The sequence below is a fragment of the Sminthopsis crassicaudata genome, chromosome 3 (assembly GCF_048593235.1).
Source record: "Sminthopsis crassicaudata isolate SCR6 chromosome 3, ASM4859323v1, whole genome shotgun sequence".
Classification (NCBI taxonomy): Eukaryota; Metazoa; Chordata; class Mammalia; order Dasyuromorphia; family Dasyuridae; genus Sminthopsis; species Sminthopsis crassicaudata.
Genome location: NC_133619.1, coordinates 214,224,565 through 214,242,404, shown reverse-complemented (window position 1 = coordinate 214,242,404; position 17,840 = coordinate 214,224,565).

Sequence of the window (17,840 nt, the reverse complement as noted above, 5' to 3'; positions counted from 1 at the left end):
TTAAGGAGTCAAGAATGACACATAAATGGAGAGCTTGAATGACTAGAAGATGAACAGAGAAGTTTAGAAAAAGGGAGGTTTGGGGGGTGAGAGATAATTTCAGTTTGGGACTATTTTCCATTTTGTTTTTTTATCTTCAGAACCAAGCCCAGCTTCTTGAACACAATAAGTACTTGAATCAAAGTCTTCAAGGCTGCTTTCACATCATAATTTCTCCAAGAGCAGTTGATCAAGATGCATTTCTTGAGCATTCATGAGGTACAGAACATTCCAGTTATTATGAAATTGACCTAACCTTAAAAAACTTAACAAGATGGCAGAGTTTAAAATTAAATGAAAAATCATTCATCCTACATTCTTTGGGAAATATAATTTACTCTAAAGTTGCCTTTGCATTCTATCAGTCCAATTTAAGAATAAAAACATAAGAGCAAATCAAACAATTAAGGAAAGTTTTCAATTCACCAAGGAGAGGTGAATAGGTTTAACCTTTATTTAACTGATATTTTAAAGTTAACCTTTTACCCTAATTACCTTTGGCAGGGAGGAGGCATGGACCCATCAAACAGTCTGATGAAGTCTATGAGACCCTTTTTAGAATAATGTTTTAAATAAAACACATAGAATTTCAAAGGAAATCTATCCTTGTAAGGATTAAAAAGCCTCTAGAAGCATGGAATGCAGATCAAGGCATGTGGGAAGACCTGAGGGATGAGAGGTTCTGAGGCACAGGGAGTCCTACACAGAGGTAGGGCATAGCCCCAAGAGGCAGTGTCTGACTCCAGGTACCACGCCTCCCTTCTTAGTACTCTCAAAGCCTAGCACGCCTCCCTCCTTCTCGGGCCAATCCCATTATGCCAGGTGGTGGTGCCTGCAGACGGGTAAGTGTGACCTAGCCATGCCTTCAAAGGGATAGATGGGCATTAAGAGTAGCTCTGAGGGGAGCTACCAGGTTAGAGTAGTCCATAGGGGTATAACATATCCTATTGAATACAACCGTCAAATATATTTTGAAAGAACTTCAAGGACTTCTGGGTAAGCCTGAAGTTCCTAGTGGATCAATATAAAGGGTAAACTCATGTTCACTTACATTGATTTTATAAAAATGAGCATTCAACTTCAGAAATGTAATTTCAGATATTTGGAGATTTTTGAATAAGCAAAGACTGGTCTAAAAAAAGAAATTTTCTCAATCCCATTCAACGAGAATTTATTAAGTGGTTTTGCCAAGGTGAATGTTGAAAACTAGTTTTGTGTGTGTATATATATAGCTATGCATGTGTGTATATATATATATATATATATATATATATATATATATATATATATATACATATATACATATATACATGAACTGATGCTAAGTGATATGAGCAAGATGCTAAGTGATATGAATCAAGAAAACATTGTACACAGAAACAAGATTATGAGATGATTAATTCTGATGGAGTTGGCTCTTCAACAATGAGGTAATTCAAAGCAATTCCAATAGACTTGGGATGGAAAATGTCATCCACATTCAAAGACAAAACTATGGAAACTGAGTGTGGCTCAAAGTATGGTATTTTCACCTTTTTGTTGTTTGTTTGCTTGTTTGTTTGTTTTTTGTTTGTTTGTTTTCTTGTTTTTCTCCCCTTTTGATCTGATTTTTTGTGCAGCATGATGAATGTGGAAATATGTTTAGATAAATTGCACATGTGTAACCTATATTTAATTGTTAGCTGATTTGGAGAGGGGGAAAAGAAGGAGAGGGAGAAAATTTTGGAACACAAGGTTTCACAAAGGTGAATATTGAACTCTATCTTTGCATGTATTTGGAAAAGTAAATTTCTATTTAAAAAAACAAAGAATTTAACATCCTACTGGTGAGAGGGGAGTGAAGGGAGTAGAAGACACAACATTTGAGGAAGTAAATTAATATAATAATAAAATTGAAAAAAGAAAACACTCTTAACTGGGGGAATGAAGAAATGCTTCCAGTGGGAGATATCTGAGCGGTGCATTGTAGGCTGTAAAGGATTGCAATGAACAAACGAATGAACAAAGCATTTATTGAGTCTTTGTATGTTCAAAGCTGAGGATACATATAGAAAATGCATATAGAAGCCAATTCCTGTTCTCAAGAAGCTTCCAAATACATATGGATGGTTTCAGCTGTAAGTCAAATGGAAAAGTCCCATGGTCCTTACGATATAATGATAGAGCAGATTTTAATACTTCTTTTTAAAATGGCATTTCCACTGATAAAATATCAGTTTCTGAGGTTGATCCATTTGATTTTAGTGGCAAGAGCTTTTTTTTTTTTTCTGATACTTCAGTTGCTCTGATTGTGCACCAGCAAGAGCAATTACAAGGTTTCCATAGGGATTGCTTCCCAGGATGATAGCCAAGGGAACTGGACTGGAAGCAATGCTAATCCCAATGCTCTTGTGTTGAAGATCCTGGTCCATTCCCATTAGAGTATGAGAGGAGATGGTGGTCAAGGTGATGATAGTGGTTTGGGTTGCCTCCTATCTCTCAGTGTGCCTTGTTGCTTAACCTAGTCTAGTTGACCTGCCCTGTATTATGGCAGTTGTTGATACCTTACAGATGACTAACTCTTTCTCCACAGCAATTGTTTCCCTTGGTAGAGGTTATGAGGATTGATAGGAAACAGGACCAGTAGTCCAGGAATGCTAATACTCTTAGGGCTATCTTAACTAGCCTTAATCACCGGTTGGACACTGCCTCAGTCAAACTGAGACCTGTTAAAAAACCTTAGCCAAGGTCTCCCACTGCATCCAAAGCCATCACCAGTCATCCTGATCTATATCTGGCCACTGGACCCAGGTGGCTCCAGAGGAGAGAATGAGGTGGTTTCTTAGAGGAAATATAGGTTGTTTTTGAAAAGCAAAACCTCTTGAAAAAGATTTTGAGTCAAGAAAGGAGTATATATAATTCAGTTCAATTCAGTTTGGTATGTATGTATATATATATATATTTAATTTTTTCTTGTCTCCTACCAAATCATAAATCTAATATTTTCAGTAACTCTCATAACAGGAAGAGTTTCCCTATTCAAAAGCATACAATTTAGAATGTTTAGCTTATTAATTGAATAATTACCATATTTTCTAAATTATTAGGTATCAAAACAAGTCTATCTCAAACATTCCAATAACCTTAAAACTCTAAAATTTAGGTAATTGCAGTCAATTTTATTACTTATAATAATAAATATTAAATATTCTATACGAGGTACTTTGTATGCCTTGAAAATATAATGAAAACTATCTCATAAAGCTGATCTCAAGAAACTAGTGGAACAAGAGGAAAAACATGTGCACAAATACCTACCACAGGTCTTCTGATTAAGATGGCAATATGGAAGTCCATAGAGGACCTCAGTTCTCCCATATATATTCCAGAAAAGATCTAACAAGAATTCCAGATGGAATGATGATCAAGAAATACCAAGAAAGACAATAGTAAGCTCCCACAAGTCCAGAAACGAAGTCTTCAGGCACTGAGAGAGCAATTCCTACAGAGCACCAGTTAAGTTCAGTAAATAGTCCTTAACTTTTCAGCATTAAAACAATTAGTGCTTCACAGAATGAGAATTCTAAAGTACTCAGGAAAAAATTATTAGTTAGCCACAAAAGCAACTGAAGTAAATAATAAAAAATTTAATTAAAAATTAAATAAAAGTTCAAGATGAAAGAACTGAAAGAATGATAAACAGTTTAAATATAATGTAGAAAAGCTTACCTAAATAACCACTTATCTGAAAAAAGAACATAGCAAATAGAATTCAAAGACTCAAGGAATAACAAAGAGCATTAGAAGAAAATCAAATATTTTTTAAAATAGAAGAAAATGAAGGTGTCTTCTACCAAATACAACCACCTTAGAAATATGTAAAGAGAAATAATTTGTAAAATTGTCAGACCCCCTGAAAACCATGAATAAACAAAAATCTTGGATATCATATTTCAATAAATCATAAAGAAAGTTGTCCTTATATATAAGTACCAGAGGAAAAAATTAAAATAGAAAGAAATCTACCAACCACCTCCTGAAAGAAGCCCCAAACTGAAAATATCTAATAACAGTATAATAAAATCTAGAACTTCTAAGTCAAAGAAAAAATACTGCAAATAATCCAAAAGAAAGAGTTCAAATACTAAGCACTAAGACTAAGGAAGAGGAAGAAAGTCAGCATTGATATAACATATAGTATATGCCAGATACTGTGCTAAGTGGTTATTTTAATAAATATTATCTCATTTATTTATTATCTCAATTCTGCGAGATAAGCACTGTTAGGTTCTTACTAGGTGGTAAGTCAGTACTTGGCAATTCTCTAGCCCAGAATTCACACCTTTGGTTCACATCTTTAAAAGGAGTTTATACCTTTGGACTTCTGGGGAGAGTTTGCACCTTTAAAGGAGTTTACATTTTTTGAATACCCACAAGCCCATTCTCTGGGAGGATAAAAGGAGCCAGGATTCAGGAACAAGGGGATTCAAGATTCTACCTTCATGCTGACTGGAGGCTTTGGATTCAGAGGGAGCTAGAGACTGAAACTGGCTGGAGAGATTCTGACAGGAAAAGATTCAAGACTTTGAAAGACATAATACAGAACTAAAGCCAAGGTTGCCTCCCCAGAAGCTCCCCAAGAGATCTCCTCCCAGAGAATGATCGCAAATCTAGAGACAACAGAACATCACATTTTAGTGCCCAACGTATGGCAAGGACTTTTGCTTATCCTGACTCTGGCTGATTCTGAGCCCTTCAGTGAGCTAGCCCAAACATAACAAAGCACTATTATTATCATTCCTATTTTACAGTTGAAGAAACTGAAACAAAGGTTAAGGGTCACAAAGTTATTAAATTAAATATCTTAATTAAATTAATTATTTGTCAAACATCTTAAGAAAATTTGAAGTCAGGTCTTCTAACTCTTGACCCAGGCTCTATCTATCCTGTCACTAGCTGCCTCTATGCCAGACTATGATGAAACTACTAAAAAATCTTGGATTATGATATTCCAAAAGGCAAAAGATTAAGGTTTGCAATCAAAAATTATTTACCCTGCAAAGCTGAGTATAATTCTACAGGGTCCTTTATTTATTTCTTCTGTGGTCTTTTTGTAGAATAGAATATTTCCAAGAATACCTGATGAAAAATCAGAGAATAGCAGAAATTTCAAAATACAAACACTAAAGTCAAGAGAAACTAGTTGGGGAAGGAAATTATGAGTTTATTAAAAAATGGTTATGGGTTTATTAAAACATAAGTTTATTGTAAATATTATAGACATAAAAGATGTATAACATACAATTTACAAATAATGATAAAATACATAATACCCTTTATTATAAACTTCATATAGCCAATTGCTTCTATTGATTATGGCAAACTATCAGTAGTAGTTAATCTATAATTGCAATTCAACCATGATTTGATTAATAATAAAGTCACATCCCAATCTGCTAATCCTTTTTCCACTAAAATTATTATTATTAGGTCTGGTGTGCCATCTACTGTTAAACTATTTCTCATCTGCATAAAAACTGTATTCATTAAAACAAAATCTCTTTCAACTACAGTACTATTAATATAATAGTGACTATCCTTTTAGTTTTTTTGTATAGTTGCAGGGATTGGAACACCTGAGTCTACATTGTTATCAATCCTGAAAGTTTTTTTTTTTTAATCAATCTCATGTTTTCAAATTTCACTTAAATGTTTAACTTTTTCACTAGCTATCCATAATGAAGTCAGTTCTTTCTTTATAAGGCAAAGTAGGTGATTCTAACAAATCAAAATAACCTACAATGCTTTTGACAATAGTTTCTAAGTTTATGAATTGAATTCTATTTTCTAGTAAGATATTTCTAGAAGAGCATTACATTTATTATTCTTATAAAGGAGAATATTTTTAAACTTATCTAGCTTAATCAAATCTTGAACTTGAAATTCATGTCTTCCAATTCCAATATTTAAATTTCCCAAAGCTCTTACAGGACATTCGATTAATTTTTATACTTTCTGGATATTAGTTTATCTTAATGAAAATGTAGTTGAAAGTAATGAAAAAATTTTCCAGAATGTCAATCATTAAAACAAGGTTTGGCAAGAAATTAATATTAATCTCTTTTCTTTACCAGAATATGGAGAAAATGCATATATAACTCAGGATATGTGTAAAATATACAGCAGTAACAGCTCTAAAGCACATGGTGCCACTCAGTTCCTGTACCCAACTAATTTTAATAATTTTAATTTCAAGTTCTTTAGCTGCTCAGTTTAATTTAATATTACACTGGTGATAAAGTAGAATAAAATTTTTCTGGAAATATTTTAAAATGAATAACTGTTTTATTTCAAATATTGAACTGACAAGTGGTAATTGACTTAAACAGTGTTAAGTGGCAATTTTAGGAAAATTTTCTAACAACTTCATAGCTACTCTAGACTTCCTTCCCAGAAACATATTAACAGTATCAGAGTAAAATATAATTAAATTTGTTCTCAAATATTCATTATTAAACTCACCAAAATTTAGACAATAACATTTAAAATGACACTCTCTATTAAAACAACAAATAACATTACAAATGCATAAGCTGATTGAACTGCACACTGATTACACTTTACAATCAGCTTCAAACTTCTTGACTATTGGCTTTCAAAAGCTAACTCTAGCACACCACTGCCTGTATGTAAGAAACAGATTCAAAATATGCTCACACAAAATTAAATTGTGGCTGAAGCAAATGCTTCTGACAAATTCAAAAACAGCAAAAGTAACAAATGTGATCTCAGGCAAGACAATGGTAATAACAAATATAATTTAAAAAGATAAATAAGGAAAATACATTAGCTTAAAGGCATCATAGACAATGAAATAACACTAATATTCAATATACTTGTGTTAAATGGAATTTAAGTTCTTTTTTATTATAGCTTTTTATTGACAAAATATATGCATGGGTAATTTTTCAACATTGACCCTTGCAATCACTTCTTTTCCAAATTTTCCCTTCCTTCCCTCCACTCCCTCCCTTCGATGGCAGGCAGTCTCGTACATGTTAAATATGTTAAAGTATATCTTAAATACAATGTATGTGTACATATTTATACAGTTCTCTTGTTGCATAAGAAAAATCAGATTTAGAAAGGTAAAAATAATCTGGGAATAAAAACAAAAAACAAAAATGCAAGCAAACAACAACAGAAAGAGTCTAAATGCTATGTTGTGATCTACATTCATTTCCTAGTGTTCTTTAGCTGGGTGTAGCTGGTTCTATACATTACTGATCAATTAGAACTGAATTGGATCCTCTCATTGCCAAAGATAACCACTTCCATCAGAATTGATCCTCTTATAGTATTGTTATGGAAGTGTATAATGATCTCCTGGTTCTGCTCATTTCACTTAGCATCAGTTCATGCAAGTCTCTCCAAGTCTCTCTGTATTCATCCTCCTGGTTCTTACAGAACAATAATATTCCATAACATTCATATACCACAATTTGCCCAGCCATTCTCCAATTTCCAGGTTCTAGCCACTACAAAAAGGGCTGCCAGAAACATTTTGGCACATACATGTTCCTTTCCCTTATTTAATATCTCTTTGGGATATTAGTGGTAACACTGCTGGATCAAAGGGTATGCACAGTTTGATAATTTTTTGAGCATAATTCCAAATTGCTCTCCAGAATAGTTAAATCCATTCACAACTCCACCAACAATGCATCAGTGTCCCAGTTTTCCCACATCCTCTCCAGCAATCATCATTGTCTTTTCCTATCATCTCAGCCAATTTGAAAGGTGTATAGTGGTATCTCAGAGTTGTCTTAATTTGCATTTCTCTGATCAATATGATTCATATGAGTAGAAATAGTTTCAATTTCATCATTTGAAAATTGTCTGTTCATATCCTTTGACCATTTATCAATTGGAGAATGGTTTGATTTCTTATAAATTAGAGTCAATTCTCTATATATTTTGGAAATGAGGCCTTTATTAGAACCTTTTACTGTAAAAATGTTTTCCCAGTTTATTGCTTCCCTTCTAATCTTCTCTGCATTAGTTTTGTTTATACAAAAGCTTTTTAACTTGATATAATCGAAATTTTCTATTTTGTGATCAATAATGATGTCTAGTTCTTCTTTGGTCACAAATTCCTTCCTTCTCCACAAGTCTGAGAGGCATCCTATGTTCTTCTAATTTATTTATAATTTCATTCTTTGTGCCTAAATCATGAACACATTTTGATCTTATCTTGATTACAGTGTTAAGTGTGGGTCCATGCCTAATTTCTACCATACTAATTTCCAGTTTTCCCAGCAGTTTTTATCAAATAGTGAATTCTTATCCCAAAAGTTGGGGTCTTTGGGTTTGTTAAACACTAGATTGCTATAGCTATTGACTACTTTGTCCTGTGAACATAACTATTCCACTAGTCTATTTCTTAGCCAATACCAAATGGTTTGGTAACCACTGCTTTATAATATAGTTTCAGATCAGGTACAGCGAGGCCACCTTCATTTGATTTTTTTTTCATTAGTTCCCTTGAAATTCTTGACCTTTTGTTCTTCCATATGAATTTTATTATTTTGCCTAGGTCACTAAAATAGTTTCTTAGAAGTCTTATTGGTATAGCACTAAATAAATAGATTAGTTTAGGTAGTATTGTCATCTTTATTATATTCACTGGACCTATCCAAGAGCACTTAATATTTTTCCAATTGTTTAGATATGATTTTATTTGTGTGGAAAGTGTTTTGTAGTTTTGCTCATATGCTTCCTGACTTTCCTTTGGCAGATAGATTCCCAAATATTTTATATTACTGACAATTATTTTGAATGGAATTTCTCTTTGTATCTCTAGCTGTTGGATTTTGTTGGCGATGTATAAAAATGCTGAGGATTTATGTGGATTTATTTTGTATCCTGCAACTTTGCTAAAGTTGTGGATTATTTCTAATAGCTTTTTAGTAGAATCTCTGGGCTTCTCTAAGTAAACCATCATATCATCTGCAAAGAGTGATAATTTGGTTTCCTCATTACCTCCTCTAATTCCTTTAAACTCTTTTTCATTTCTTATTGCCGAAGATAACATTTCTAATACAATATTGAATAATAATGGTGATAGTGGGCAACCATTTTTCACTCTTGATTTTATTGGGAATGGTTCAAGTTTATCCCCATTACATATGATACTTACTGATGCTACTGACTGTTCTCTCCAGTGTTTTTAATAGGAATGGGTGTGGTATTTTATCAAATTATCAAATGCTTTTTCTACATCTATTGAGATGATCATATGGTTTTTGTTTATTTGGTTATTGATATAGTCAATTATGTTAATAATATTCTTAATATTGAATTCCTGGTATAAATTCTACTTGGTCATGGTGTATTATGCTGGAGATGATTTTCTGTAATCTTTTTTGCTAGTATTTTATTTAAAATTGTTGTATCAATGACCATTAGGGAGATTGGTCTATAATTTTCTTTCTCTATTTTCAACCTACCTGATTTTGGTATCAGTACCATATCTGTGTCATAAAAAGAATTTGTAGGACTCCTTCAATCCCTAGTTTTTCAAATAGTTTATATAGCTTCAGAGTTAATTGTTCTTTAAATGTTTGGTAGAATTCACATATAAATCCATCTGGTCCTGGGGATTTTTTCTTAGGAAGTTTATTAATAGTTTGTTCTATTTCTTTTTCTAAAATGAGATGGTTTAACCAATTTACTTCTTCCTCTATTATTCTGAGCAAGCTATATTTTTTAATGTATTCATCCATTTTATTTAAGTTATCAAATTTATGGGCATAAAATTGGGCAAAGTAACTCCTGATTATTAATCTAATTTCCTCTTCATTGGTGGAAAGTTCTCCCTTTTCATTTTTAACAATTTGATTTTCCTTTTTCCTTTTTCTAATCAAATTTACCAAAGGTTTATCTATTTTGTTGTTGTTTTTTTTCATAGAACCAACTCTTAGTTTTATTTATTAATTCAATAGGTTGTTTTTTTTTTTTTTACTTTCAATTTTATTAGTCTTTCCTTTTATTTTTAGAATTTCAAGTTTAGTGTTTGACGGGTTTTTTAATTTGCTCTTTTTTTCTAGCTTTTTTAGTTGCAAGCCTAATTCATTGATTTTTTTCTTTTTCTATTTTATGCAAGTAGGCCTCTAGAGATATAAAATTTCCCCTTATTACCACTTTGGCTGCATCCCACACATTTTGGCATGACATCTCATTATTGTCATTCTCTTGGGTGAAATTATTAATTGTATCTATGGTTTGCTGTTTCACCCAATCATTCTTTAGGATGAGATCATTTAGTTTTCAATTACTTTTTGGTCTATTTTCCCTTGGCTTTTTATTGAATGTAATTTTTATTGCATCATGATCTGAAAGGGATGCATTTACTATTTTTGCCTTTCTGCATTTGAATTTGAGGTATTTTTGTCCTAATATATGGTCAATTTTTGTATAGGTTCCATGAACTGTTGAAAAGAAAGTGTACTCCTTTCTGTCTCCATTTAGTTTTCTCCAAAGATCTATCATACCTAACTTTTCTAGTATTCTATTTACCTCTTTAACTTCTTTCTTATTTATTTTGTGGTTTGACTTATCTAGTTCTGAGAGTACAAAGTTGAGATCTCCTACTATTATAGTTTTGCTATTTCTACTTGCAGCTCTTAACTTCTCCTTTAAGAATTTAAATGCTACACCACTTGGTGCATATATGTTTAGTATTGATATTGATTCATTATCTATGTTACCCTTTAGCAAGATATAGTGCCCTTCCTTATCTCTTTTAATTAGATCAATTTTTGCTTTTGTTTGATCTGAGATCAGGATGGCTATGCCTGCTTTTTTGACTTCACCTGAAGCATAGTAGATTCTGCTTCAGCCTTTTACTTTTACTCTGTATGTATCACCCTGCTTTAAATGTGTTTCCTGTAAACAACATATTGTAGGATTCTGACTTTTAATCCAGTCTGCTATCCACCTCCGCTTTATGGGGGAGTTCACCCCATTTACGGTTATGGTTAAAACTACTAATCCTGTATTTTCTGCCATCTTGTTAACCCCAGATTATGCTTTTCTCTTTTCTTTCCCCCTTACCCCCCCCTCCTTAGTATTAAACTTGTGAGCACCACTTGCTCCATGCAGCCCTCCCTCTTTAAGATGCTACTCCCTCCCCTTTTCTTAAACCTTTTCCTTACAATTTCTGTATTCCTTTCTATTTAGCTTACTCCTTCCCTTTTCCCTTTTCCCCTCCCACTTTTCAATGAGGTGAAGAAGTTTCTCTGTAAATCTAATATGTATAATGTTTTTCTCTTTGAGCCAATTCTGATGAGAATAAGATTCACACTATGTTCATCTCCCTCCCTTCTTTCCCTCTGATATCATAAGTTTCTTTTGCCTCTTTGTGAGATGTAGTACCTCCACTTTTCCCTTTTCTGGTACCATTTCCTTTAGACCTCTAGCTTCTTTTTTTATATTGTAACAGTAAAACCAAATTATATATGTATTCTTTATGTATACTCAAAACAGAAAAATAGTTCCCAAGAGTTCTTTTTACCTTTTTATGTTTCTCTTGAGTCCTATATTTGGAGGTCAAACTTTTTGCTTAGTTCTGGTTTTTTTCATTAGAAAAAGATGGAATTCACCTATTTCAGTGAATGTCCATCTTCCTCCCTGGAAAAAAATTCTCATTTTGGCTGGGTAAGTTATTCTTGGCTGCATACCAAGGCAAAGGCCTTTCAGAATATATGATTGGAGTTTTGATTTTGGGATCTTTCAATAGGTGATTGATGAATTCTTTCAATGTCTATTTTACCCTCTGTTTCTATAACAACTGGGCAGTTCACTTTGATAATTTCCTGAAAAATAGTGTGTAGGCCAGGGATTCTCAAACCACATGTGGCCCGCTGAGGACATTTATGTGGCCCGCCTGGTTATGGCAAATAGGCTGAGGGGTGGAAACAGAGTGTGAGTTTTTGTTTTTACTATAGTCTGGCTCTTCAACAGTCTGAGGGAAAGTGAACTGGCCCCCTATTTAAAATGTTTGAGGACCACTGGTCTAGGCTCTTTTTTTCATCATGATTTTCAGGAAGTCCAATAATCCTAAGATTAGCTCTCCTAGATCTATTTTCCAGGTCTATTGTTTTCCCAAGTAGATATTTAACATTTTTTTCTATTTTTTCATTTTTTTGGTTTTGCTTGACTGATTCTTGGTGTCTCTTTGACTCAGTCATTTCCATTTGTTTAATTCTGATTTTCAATGAATTATTTTCATTTACTTTTAAAATTTCTTTTTGTAATTGTCCAATTGAGTTTTTAAATGTGTTGTTTTGTTCTATAGAATTTTTTTTTCCATTTCACCAATTTTATTTTTTTAGAGAGCTATTTTCTTTTTTCAATTAATTAATTCTGTTTTTCAGGGAGTTGATTTCTTTATCCATTCTATCTTTTATTAAGTAACATGACTTATCCAGATCCTCTTGAAGAGCTTCCCTTTCTTTTCCCCATTTTTTCTTCTAGCTCTCTTGTAAGAGTCTTTTTAATTTCTTCTATGAGAGCCTTGTGTGGTGGGGGACCTTTTTTTGGGTTTCATCTAGAGACAATCTGTTTTTAGTCTCCTCAGGGTTTGAAGTCTGCTCTCTATCAGTATAGAAGCTATCTATAGTTAGAGCCCCCTTTACCTTTTTATTCATTTTGACAAAGAAAAAAAACAACAACTGAAGTCTGCTTTTAGGGCAGTGTGGTGTTACCAAGCTTCCTCCACAGACAACAGGAAGTAGCAGTAAAACAGCAGTGGGACAGCAATGGCTGCACTTGGATCAGCTTCTGTGCTGGGATCAGCGGTTGCACACTGAGATCCCACTGAGTCCCTGCCAGTGCTGGGTGGGTATGGCTAGGTCCCAAGAGACTCTAGCGTTTTGGGGTTATAGTCTTTATCTTCTGTGTTTATAGCTTCTCTGATGATCTACTGGCTTGCTGCCAGAACAAAGTAGCTCACACTGTGGTAAAGTTCTCTCTGCAAATAATCTGCTGGCTGAGACCACACTCCACCCCACCCCCCCCTAAGTCGGCTCAGTGTAAGCTGCCTTCCATGCTTTCACTGCCAACTTGCCTGATGTCAGGCCTGGCCTAACCATTCCTTCCCACGAGCAAAAACACCTTTTCCGGCAAATTTCAAGATTATCTTCTATTGGTAATGTGTTGTTCTCCCAATATCCATGGATTTTGACAGTCAAGCACTAATTTGGAGGCCATTTCATAAAAGAAGTAGTCTGAGGGTAAGGAAGAGCTTAGAAATGTGTGTCCTCTCCATCATCTTGGTTCATTTTACTTTCTTTTACTTTGTCTTTTACAATGTCTTTTATATTGATAATCTCTTTGGAAAATGTACTGTTTTCTTTCTTTTGCAATTATCAAGCAACTTTTTTTTCTCCCTCCCTTCTTCTGCCACATGAGAAGTAAGGGAGATAAGAAATTAAAAAAAAAAAACAACATTTTTACAACAAAGGAGCACAGTCAAACAAAACTAATTCCCAAGTTGGTCATATCAAAAATTTGTCTCTTTCTGATTATCAGTCCATCATCTGTTAATTATTTCCTATTTATCCTGTATGTTATATATACTTATTCGCTTGTTAATCTCCTTCTTAACATTTGTGAACTAATGGTAGCAATGACTACCTTTGCCTTTTTTTGTATCCCCAGAGTGCACAGTGCTTGCACATAATAGTAGGTATGTAATAAGTGTTTATTGACTTACTAATAACTAATAACTTTTTATCTAGCTCCAAACCGTTTTTCAGAATATTTGGACCAATTCATAGCTTTACCAATCATGCATCAAAGTGAATGTTTTCCTACAGCTTCTCCAACATTTGACATTTTCCTCTTTTGGGGGGCCAACTTTTCCAGTCTGATTGATGTGTTTTATTTCTTCTTGGTATTCATACCTAGTAGTGGTGTTGTTAGGTCAAAGGATATGCATGAATTTATAGCCCTTTAAGGCATAGATCATATCATTTGGTCATTTATCAATTGGGGCATAGCTCTTATTTTTTATAAATTTGATTCAGTTCCCTCTATTTTTGCGAAATGAGAACTTCTCAAAGAAACTTGCTTCTAAATTATTTTTACAATTACTATTGTTAACTGTATTGCCTCCCATTTATTCTCTCTCCTTTCACCCTGTCCTTCCTCAAAAAGTGTTTCGTGACTGAACACTCCTCCCAATATGTTTATTTCTTCTTTAACTTCAACTTCATAGAGTCATTGAATGTTCTACATGGAAGGAACTGATTTATTGCTAAACTAAAATAAAGGAGCCATAAGAGAGCAACTTGGAGGGAAAGATAGATGTGTTTGTTTTGCCAGAATGGGGCTTAGAATTATATATCAAACACATATGTATACACACACACACATATGCGTGTGTGTGTGTGTGTGTGTGTATGGAAAGACAGAGACAGAGAGGGGGGAAAGAGAGAGAGAAAGAGGAGGGAGAGAGAGAGGGAAGGAGACGGAGAGAGTTAGAGGGAGAGGGAGGGAGATGGAGAGAGAAAGAGAGATGGAAAGAAGAAAAGAAAGATATAGATGGAGAAAGGGAGAGAGAAAATTTCTCAGAATAGATTTTTACAAGTCTCTCTAGGTGATAAATCAGCAATTTATGTTGAGGTGGGGAGAAGGGACAATAACTAGCTAAACTGTTATTGGAGTGGGAGCTTTGCCATTTTTTCTTTTTCCCCAGCTTAATTAAAGAAGAAAACCCCTCTTGGATGGAAGAAGCCAAAGAAGTGACTGGGCCACATAAAGTAAGGATAAGAATAACTAAACAACCTTGACCACCTACATAATATAGCCACACAAAATAATACTGCTAGACATATCATGATTATGCACAATTCCATTTTACTATTTTATTAGCATTTTAAATGTTTTCAAGCATTTTCTTAAGAAACAATAGAAAGGCATACTACATTTTCTTACAACTTTAGGATGAATAAAAAAAAAATATTCCAGCATAATGGATCTGATTTGTTGGAATCAAATTCTATACAGACATTTTTGTCCCTAAAATGCAATTCTCCTTGCTGATTCATGCTACTAGTAGCCAAAAGTAGAAATGTAATAGGAGATAGGAAAATACAGAAAAGGAAAAAACAGAACTTTAATTTTGAACTGATTTCAGATTCATGAGAATACAATCTGTACACATATTTTACACTACTCACTAGTTTTTTGTTTTCTTGGTTTCCAATTCATATCTCATCTCTGTATTTTTTATTTATCCCTGGAATCAGAAAGAGTTCTAAGCAAGCCAAATACTGGATTGAGGATTGGAAGGTAAAAATGACACCTCCAGACATGGATCCCTAAGTGGATACTTCAGAGTTTTTAGCTATAAGAAATAATTCTTAAAAGGCCATCCAAAAACAGTCTTTAGGAATAATATTATAAATAAATGAGAAATCATCCTATTCTCAACTAAAACAATGGTATTTCACACCTGGAACACGTGCTTGAGGTATACCTCAAGAACCTCTGGACATTACTAAAAAAAAAAAAAAAAAAAAAAAAAACAAACAAACAAACACACACACACACTCTCTTCTCCAGGCTGAACATCTGTTATTTTGGATACTATGCTTTTATTAATGCATTTATTAAATAAAACATTTAACCTGACTGTTAGATTTGTAATCCTATAAAGTCAAGTAATATACATTAGTCTTCCAGTTTTGTGTGTGTGTGTATATATATGTATGTATGTATGTATATATATATATATATATATATATATATATATGTATATATATATATATATATATATATATATATATATATGATAGATTAAAATTTAATTTAACATTATAGGAACATTTAGGTGGCAGAGTGATAGAGCTCTGCCGTGGAATCAGGATGACCTGAATTCAAATGTGAACTCAGACACTTATGAGCTGAGTAACCCTGGGCAAGTCACTTAATCCTGATTGCTGCCAACACCCTCCCTAAAAAAAAGATTTATTCTTATAGTCTTCCATTCATCATTCAACGTATGTTATGTTTTTCCTCATCAGAACCACCACCCCATATGAGCTTAACAATATCACCAGGATGGGTTCTACTGGTCAGGGACTTTCCACCCTTGTGGGAGTGTCTGACAACTGAGCAGGTCACACAAAACCTCCCATAGCATTCCAAACAACTGATTCTCATTTCTCAATTAGGCTAAATGTCATTTAAACAAGGACGCTTCACAGATTTATTTGTTCTTCACTTGTGGTTTGCTTTTGATGATATCTAACATTTAAATTCCACTGGCTTGGATATTGACATTGAGGCTCGCATCTATTCCAAGACTTCCCAAGATGGTCCTACTAAGTCAGGTTAAATAAGGAAGTACCGACTAATTTAACATAATTAATATGGGGTTAAAAGAAGTTAAGAAACAGGGAAGTCAATACCAGAAGTTCTTTATGCAAGTAAATTTTATTTCACAGTCCTACATTAGACTATGTTTTAATATTTTGATTTTGGCTAAAGGAAAAAAGTTTGGTCCAGATCTATGTGGGGAACTGCTGATCTGGACACTCCTTTCTCTAATGTAAATCAGCAACTCATTCCTAAGAATCTTAAAAGAATTCTGGAGGGATTCTAGTCAAATGATTTGCTCAGTTATCAGAAGGCTTCCAGATGCCACAACAGATATATATTTTTAAATTTCTAATAGGCAATCAGGGTTAAGTGACTTGATCAGGGTCACACAGCTAAAATCTAAGGCCACATTTGAATTCAGGTCTTCCTGACTCCATGGCTAGTAATCTATTCACTGCCACAAAAGTACTATAATTTAGAGATAGTGAGGTGGTTCAGTGGCTAGAGCACTAGGCCTGCAGCCAGGAAAATCTGAATTCAAATCTGATCTCACATACTTACTAGCTTTATTAAAGATAGATAAATAATAGATAGATAGATACATATGAATAGTATATATGTGCTATATGAATAATATATATGCTATATGAAGTTATATACCATGTATAGTATATATATTATACTATATATAATATATATAGTATAATATATATACTAGCTATAAATGGCTAGATATAACTCAAATCCCATTTCCACAATCCTCTGGATTTGACAAGGTCATCAATGACAGCTGGGTATAATCTGGATGCCTGAGTTCAAACTTGAGATACTTCCTTCTATTTTAGTTTCCTCATCTGTAAAATGATAATAATTACATCCACATCCCAGGATTGTTGTGAAGATAAAACGAGGTATTTGCAAATGGCTTGACAACATATTAAAATGTTATGTAACTCTTCTTAGCTGTGTGATTCTAGGAAAGTCACTTAACCCCAATTGCTTCAGCCAAAAAATAAAATATAATGTTATGTAACTGATAGCAATGATGATGATAATGATGTTGATAAAAACTTACCTGTGTTTTTTCAGGCACCTGAAACTGAACATTCATTGTATAAAAAATGAGAAGGTAGGCTTATTATAATTATATTATATATATATATTAATTATAAAATATATAATATTAATAATATAGTGGCTAATATTATTATAATATTAATTATAATTATACAATTATTATAAACCTATTGAAGAGTAGTGGAGTGACATTTTATTTTTACTATGTCCTCCACCCTAGTGCAACATTTTAAACTGATAATATCATTTGAACAAACCATCATCAGGGATGATTGTGGGAAAGGGGCCAGTCATCCCTACCAACTGGTAAGGCACCTAGAGTAAAGCAGCCGGAGAAACTGAGGCAAGATAGAGAT